The following is an 8358-nucleotide window of genomic DNA, read 5'->3' on the forward strand; positions in this document are numbered from 1 at the left end:
TTCTGCCCAACATGACCATGCCAAGCATGATGCCCCATCCAAGCTAGTTCCATTTCCCTGCATTTGGTCCACATCCCTCTCAACCTGTCCGATCCATGTACCTGTCCAAACGTCTTTCAAATGCAGTTACAGAATCTGCCTCGTCTACCTTGTTCCGTGTGCACCGACCACCCTCTGTGCAAAAACGTTGCCCCAAAAGGTTCCTATAGAATCATACAATACGGAAACAGGCCATTTGGCCCCTCTTGTCCATGCCGACCAAACTGTCCCATCTGCGGTAGTCCCTCCTGCACACATTTGCCCCTATCCCTCTACACCTGTGCTATCCATGTACCCATCTTCTACCCGAAAGGTCACCTATTTCCTTCGCTCCATAGATGCTGCCTCACCTGCTGAGTTTCTCCAGCATTTTTGTCTATCTTCAGAATTTATTGGTTTTATTTCGGATTTTTAGCATCTGCGGCATTTGCATTTGGAACGATACTACTGCCCGAATCGAACAAAGGGAAGGGCAAACCTATTGGGAACGAGAAATTGTCTCAAACTAAGAGATGGCTCTTTGTTCACCGCAGAGGCTGGAAGGCTCATTTATAAAAAGAAACCTCCACAGAAGCGCTAGTGTGCTGGCCCACTTCACTGACATAATATCCCTCTTGTGATTGAATTGACAATAAGCCTCTTCGGCCTGTCATGTAGCTGCGAGCTATTGAGAGAATCGGGAATGAAATGGGAATTAATACCATGTAAAATAAGACGCCAGTCGTTGAGTCAAAATCAGGTCAACCTGTCAAATTATTGAACAAAATTCATCTCACGTTCAATTGCAACTGAGAATCATACTGGATATCGCTTTCACAAGCTGGGCTTTGATGTTAGAGGAGTCGGTGTGGTACACCAAAAGGGTGTGTGGTTTTTATTTTAAGGACCAATTTGTAAACGCAGGTGCGTTATTGTCAGGTTTATAGTCTTATGCTCAAGTGGAATGAGGTACAGTTGCAGTGCAAATCTTGCAGCAGCAGCAGCAGCAGCAGCAGCAGCAGCAGCAGGCGCATAGACTCGGACAAACACACCATAAAGGAAAATTGCAGGGAGACAAAAATGCTGGAGAAACTCAGCAGGTGAGGCAGCATCTATGGAACAAAGGAATAGGTGACGTTTCGGGCCGAGACCCTTCTTCAGACTGCTTCAGAATTAGAATGGAGATGAGGAAACACATTATCACACAGAGAGTTGTGAGTGTGGAATTCTCTGCCTCAGAGGGCGGTGGAGGCCAGTTCTCTGGATGCTTTCAAGAGAGAGCTAGATAGGGCTCTTAAAGATAGCAAAGTCAGGGGATATGGGGAGAAGGGAGGAACGGGGAACTGATTGGGGATGATCAGCCATGATCACATTGAATGGCGGTGCTGGCTCGAAGGGCCGAATGGCCTCTACTCCTGCACCTATTGTCTATAATTAGAAATCAAGTCCATGCCAGTGCAGGAGGTGTCTGTGGCGGTCGTTGCTGAGGTGGGATTAGGGGTGTGTGGGCCGGTTCAGGACCCTCATGGTTGTGGGCAAGTACAGCAGCTGTTGCTGAACCTGGCGGTGTGGGGACTTCAGGCATCTGTACCTCCCGCCCAACAGTGGCATTCACAAGAGGGCACCGCCCACTAACACTGGTCCTACACTCACTGGGGACAATTTACACCAAGCCAATTAACCTACAAACCTGCACGTCTTTGTAGTGTGGGAGAAAACCGGAGCACCCGGAGAAAACCCACACAGGTCACAGGGAGAACATGCAAACTCCGTACAGACAGTGCCCGTAGTCAGGATCGAACCCGGGTCTCTGGTGCAACTTTACCGCTGCAGCACCGTGTGCATGTGTGTGGAGTTTGCACGTTCTCCCCGTGACCTGCGTGGGTTTTCTCCGGGCGCTCCGGTTTCCTCCCACACTCCAAAGACGTACGTGCGGGTTTGTAGGTTAATTGCCAGGTAAAGATTGTAAATTGCCCCCCAGTGTGTAGGGAGTGGGATAGCATAGAACTAGTGTGAACGGATCTAGTGTGAGCTGGGTCTCTAAACTAAACTACAATGACCTACACCAGCCTCAGACATGACCTTGCCTGCAGCCTTTGACTGGTATATTTGGGACCCATCTCAAATGAACCCAGATGGAGATAAACACCATAATAAGCAGAGACTTCACACTACAATGGAAGCTTTATACACCATGGACTTTGGTGCTTCAGAGATGAGGAGTGAGAGATGCTTGATATTGTACAGCCTTCAATTCCACCATTCAGAATGGGCAAATTCTCAGAGGCTCACCAACAATGGAAGCGCTGAGTCAAAGGGCTTCTAGAGTGACAGGGCGAGATCGTTTCAATGTTGTTATCAGCCTCACCGAACCCTGAGAGCAAGAATTCTTCTTTCATTCCTGCTATCGGGGAGTTGCATTTGTACGAGTTGTTACAGAGACGGGACTCCAGGTCTCACCAGGAACACTGGCCGTCTCTTTGAAACCTCTGAAAGCTGCCCCTCAATAACTAAGCTGTCATTGTAGCCACTGTAAACAGACACTGTGTGTAGGGGTCATTAGTAAAGGATCCAATTGGCTTTCATCCCTGCCTAGAAATCAAAGCCATTCTGAATGGTCACCAGGGCTGCCTGTAAACCTCCACAACCTGAACCCAAACAGCATTCCAAAAACACAAAGGGGGAAATGAAAACTAAAACAGAGAGAGAGAGAGAGGGAGAGAGAGAGAGAGAGAGAGAGAGAGACATGTATATCTTGTTTTATACTTTGGCAATATAACGATGTATCTTTTATCATGCCAATAAAGTTTTTAATAAATTGAATTGAATTGACAGAGAGACAGAGAGAGAGAGAAACTGAGAGAGAGAGCGAGACAGAGAGATAGAGACAGAGACTGTCGTGGCATTTAAGAGACTTTTGGATAAGCATATGGATATGCAGGAAACCTCGTCCTCCAACCCCCCAGACAGTGCATTCCATGCACCCACCACCCTCTGTGTGAAAAAACCCGAAGATTTCATCCTATATTTCATGTTAATCACTATTAAAGCTTTAAAAACGCCAGCTTTCACAAGATTTTTACTGTTAAAATCATTCCTACCAGCTTCCAACACAATGTTGTGACACAGGAACACTCTGAACTTTTCACCTCACAGGAAGGGGGGGAGAGCAAATTGCCATTGCAACACGCAGGGGAAGTGCAATTGTAATTTTTTTAAAGGCCACTGCTGACGGAGGCAAGGGGACTGCTGGAATCTTACGTCCGGGAACGGCTTGAGTTGGAGGTCCTCGCCTCCCGTGGGGGCTGCGGGTGGGGAACGGGGTCTGCGCTTGGTCTAGTCTCCTTTAAACTTTGGCCCTCTTGCCTCACAGCTGAGCCCTCGTATTATTAATGTTATTTATTAAAGTCATCAATTACCATTAATGTTTTACGCTTTATGTGTCATTCCTAACTGCCACTGCATGTCTTGTTGTCACTTGTGGGTGGAGCACCGAGTCAAATTCCTTGTATGTGAACATACTTGGCCAATAAACATATTCATCCATTCATTATTGGGCCGAACTTTAGCACACTTACTTATCTACTTGCTGACTCCTGTGGTGTTTTGGACATTGCTGGCATTTCTATGTGTACAGCCTCAGATAAAGCGTGGCTGGCAATGGGCTGTTCGCTACGATGGCGTATAATCTGTCCATTGCCCACCCTTTACACACACCGTTTAGATTGGGAGAACCGACGGAAGGAACGTGAGTGCTCTAAACTCTCAAAATATAACACAAACTCCACTCATTGGTGGTGAAGCGGTAGAGTTGCTGCCTCATGGCGCCAGAGACCCTGGTTCCATCCTGACTACAGGCACTGTCTGTGTGGAGTTTGCACGTTCTCCCCGTGACCCGCGTGGGTTTTCTCCGGGTGCTCTGGTTTCCTCCCACACTCCAAAGGCGTACAACGTTGTAACTTCAGGTTGCCCGTGTTCTCCCTCTCTTCATTCAGTCCGTCGCCCCGTCCAACTCATGAACCGATGATCGGCCGTGAGAAGGAGGGGCGGTGGCGGTGGTGTCGGCGGTAAGCAAAGGTCCGAAGGTCGGACAGCTGGCCGGGTTGCCGACCGACCGACGGGGCCACGGGCGAGGCGCTGCTGCTGCTGCTGCACTCCACGGGCTGCACTACGTCGGGACGGGTGAGGCGGGGCCGGACGACCCGACAGTCCCCTCGACCCGAGTAGTAGCGGTCAAATACGGGACAAGGGCGGTCCCGTACGGGACAAACCAATCTAGCCCAATATACGGGATGTCCCGGCTAATACGGGGCAGTTGGCAACCCCTAGTTGTGAGGCCGCAACTCTACCGCTGCGCCATCGTGCCCAGTTAGAACTTGGCCACACAAAAGCTGTAGATGAGGTGGGGGGGGGGGGGGGGGGGGGGGGGTAGGCTATCTTAAATCTCCTGCACTATGTAAAGAGCTCAGAAAAGCATACAAGATACCATCAGGTATTACATGAATGTACCTCTCTCTTTATTTAACTTCTATTAACTACTTAGTGATAAGTTATCTGGCCAACCAAAGGAAGCAAAGCCTTTGATAATTTCCAGGTGTAATTCTAGCTGCTACAGTGGTTTAAATTTGGACAAAGTCGGGCAGTGAAGTCATCGATGTTTGTGTAAAAAAAAACTGTAGAGTCAGCGTTGTGGAAGAAATAAACATCCCAGGGGATGTTATATAACCATATAACAATTACAGCACGGAAACAGGCCATTCGGCCCTTCTAGTCCGTGCCGAACACTTACTCTCCCCTAGTCCCATCCACCTGCACACAGACCATAACCCTCCATTCCTTTCCCGTCCATATACCTATCCAATTTATTTTTAAATGATAAAATCAAACCTGCCTCCACCACTTCCACTGGAAGCTCATTCCACACAGCTACCACTCTCTGAGTAAAGAAGTTCCCCCTCATGTTACCCCTAAACTTCTGTCCCTTAATTCTCTAATCACGGATTTAGAATATGTACGGTACACAATATTAATTGACAGCCATGGTGGCGCAGCGATAGAGTTGCTGCCTCACAGCGCTGGAGACCCGGGTTCGATCCCAACTACGGATGCTGTCTATGTGGAGTTTGTACGTTCTCCCCGTGACTGGCGTGGGTTTTCTCCGGGTGCTCCAGTTTCCTCCCACACTCCAAAGACGTGCAGGTTTGAAGGTTAATTGGCTTTGGTAAAAATGTAAAATTGTCTCAGTGGCCAAAGGGCCTGTTTCCGCACTGTATCTCTAAACTAAACTAAAAGGGCAGGGAATGATGTCCGAAGAAGGGTCCCAACAAGAAACATCACCTGTTCATTCCCTCCGCAGATGCTGCCGGACCCACTGAGTTCTTCCAGCACTTTGCTCAAGAATCCAGCATCTGCAGTTCCTTGTGTCTCCGTTGCACTGTTTTGGGCCGGTTAACTTGTATTACTGATGGTTTATTGTATTGTGGATGATTTGAGTCAAACAGCATGGAAACAGGCCCTTCGGCCCAACTGGTCCCTGCTGACCAAGATGTCCCATCCAAGCTAGTTCCATTTACCAGCTGTTATCAGGCAACGGAACCATCCTAAAACCAGAGAGCGGTCCTGAACTACTATCTACCACATTGGTGACCCTTGGACTATCCTTGGCTTCACCTTGCACTAAACATTATTCTCTTATCATGTATCTATACACTATAAATGGATCAATTGTAATCATTTATTTCACGCAACAAAAAAGGCTTTAGCTCGACTTTGGTGCACGTGACATAGAAACATAGAAAATAGGTGCAGGAAGAGGCCATTCGGCCCTTCGAGCCAGCACCGCCATTCATTGTGATCATGGCTGATCATCCCCTATCAATAACCCGTGCCTGCCTTCTCCCCATATGCCTTGACTCCACTAGCCCCTAGAGCTCTATCTAACTCTCTCTTAAATCCATCCAGTGACTTGGCCTCCACTGCCCTCTGTGGCAGGGAATTCCACAAATTCACAACTCTCTGGGTGAAAACGTTTTTTCTCACCTCAGTCTTAAATGACCTCCCCTTTATTCTAAGACTGTGTGTGGCCCCTGGTTCTGGACTCGCCCAACATTGGGAACATTCTTCCTGCATCTAGCTTATCCAGTCCTTTTATAATTTTATATGTTTCTATAAGATATTCCCTCGTCCTTCTAAACTCCAGTGAATACAAGCCTAGTCTTTTCAATCTTTCCTCATGTGACAGTCCCGCCATCCCAGGGATCAATCTCGTGAACCTACGCTGCACTGCCTCAATCACAAGGATGTCCCTAAACTAAACTGAAGGGGATCAACCTTGTAAATCTCCTCTGCGCTCTTTGCAACTTACCAGCCTGACTCACCTGCATCCAGTCACTCCTTTGCCTTGTCTGCTCAAGTGTTTCCCCAGGTTGTTGGTTCTTCAACGTTGCACGTCTCAGCCTCCGTGTCCTCTGCAGGCAACGCCTTTCTGCCTCCAGCCGTGTACCATGTGAAAAATGTAACCCCTCCTCCCCCTCCCCTCCAAAGTCTGGTGGAAGCCTCTGTAGGTGATTGCCTGCCACCATCATTGGTCCTGGTGATCCAGGGGCCAGACCCCCAGCAGGTAGGCAGGCAGGCAGGCCCGGCTCTCCAGCCAAAGTGGAGCCAAAGAGCACCATATCCCAGCCCCTGGTGCAGGTTGGCCACACAGTCCCGTTGCAGCCATCGCCTCCAGTCCGGTTATCCCGTGAACTCATCCCTCTCCCCAGCGGGGAGAGGGATGAGTTGACGGGATAACCGGACTGGAGGCGAAGGCTGCAACGGGACTTTGTGGCCAACTTGCACCTGGGGCTGGGATATGGTGCTAAAACCTGGCGACTCTTGCACGTGGGACTCAGCGAGCTGTCTCTATACATTATTATGTACTTAACTGGGGGTCGTCCTTATGTTTGGCAATTATCTTACCAATCTGCACGGAAAAAATATAAACCTCACTGCACTGCGATGAGATGTGGGTAGTTTATGGGTTCAACCTGTAAAATCCACCCCCCCCCCGAGTGGGGGGGGACATAGAACTGGTGTGAACGGCTGACTGATGATGGCGGCATTTACTTGGTGGGCCGAAGGGACCGTTTCCGTGCTGTATCTTTCAAAACAAAAACAAACATTGGACCGCAAATCGACTTTGCAGGTTGCTCCTGAGTTAATGACCAACCAACCAACCAAAAATTATGGAAGGGGAAGTTACTGGCTAACCGATCAACGGTGGAAGAAGGGGCAGATGAAGGCCATTCAACCAATAATGGAAGGGGCAGTTAATGGCTAACCAACCAATTAATGAAGGGGTAGGTGATGGCCGACTGACCAATGATGGAAGGGGCAGTTAATGGCTAACCAATTAACGATGGAAGAAGGGGCAGATGAAGGCCATCCAACCAATGATGGAAGGGGCAGTTAATGGCTAACCAACCAATGAATGAAGGGGCAGATGATGGGCAACCAACCAATGAATGAAGGGGTAGATGATGGCCAACTGACCAATGATGGAAGGTGCTGCTGGATAACAAACCAATCAAGCTGGTTCATTCATGGGGCCATCAGTGGGCCCTTCTCTAGCTACAGCAGGCTGGTTGGTTCTGATGGGGAAAGTTGCCAGTACCAGGGCAGTAGCTGTACCTATTGGCTTTCTTCACTGCCTGCTGTACCTGCAAGCTTACTTTCATAGACTGATGTACAAGGACCCCCAGATCCCATTGTACTTCCCCTTTTCCCAACTTGACGCCATTTAGATAGTAATCTGCCTTCCTGTTTTTGCTACCAAAGTGGATAACCTCACATTTATCCGCATTAAACTTCATCTGCCATGCATCTGCCCACTCCCCCAACCTGTCCAAGTCACTCTGCATTCTCACAGCATCCTCCTCATAGTTCACACTGCCACCCAGCTTTGTGTCATCTGCAAATTTGCTAATGTTACTTTGAATCCCTTCATCCAAATTATTGATGTATATTGTAAATAGCTGGGGTCCCAACACCGAGCCTTGCGGTACCCCACTAGTCACTGCCTGCCATTCTGAAAGGGACCCGTTAATCCCTACTCTTTGTTTCCTGTCTGCCTGTCTTCAAGGGGATACGATAGTGGTGTTTCAATAGGCCACTATCTTCCGATAGGCACATGGATATGCAGGGAATGGATCACGTGCAGGCAGATAAGAGTCGGTCTTGGCATCATGTCCGGCACGGACACTGTGGGCTGAAGGGCCTGTTCGTGTGTTGTGGCGCCCTGTGTCACATGATCGCGTTTGTACACATGCTTACACGGCAGGGACTCAAATCAAACCCAGG

The sequence above is a fragment of the Leucoraja erinacea genome, chromosome 22, assembly GCF_028641065.1.
Source record: "Leucoraja erinacea ecotype New England chromosome 22, Leri_hhj_1, whole genome shotgun sequence".
NCBI classification, from domain to species: Eukaryota; Metazoa; Chordata; class Chondrichthyes; order Rajiformes; family Rajidae; genus Leucoraja; species Leucoraja erinaceus.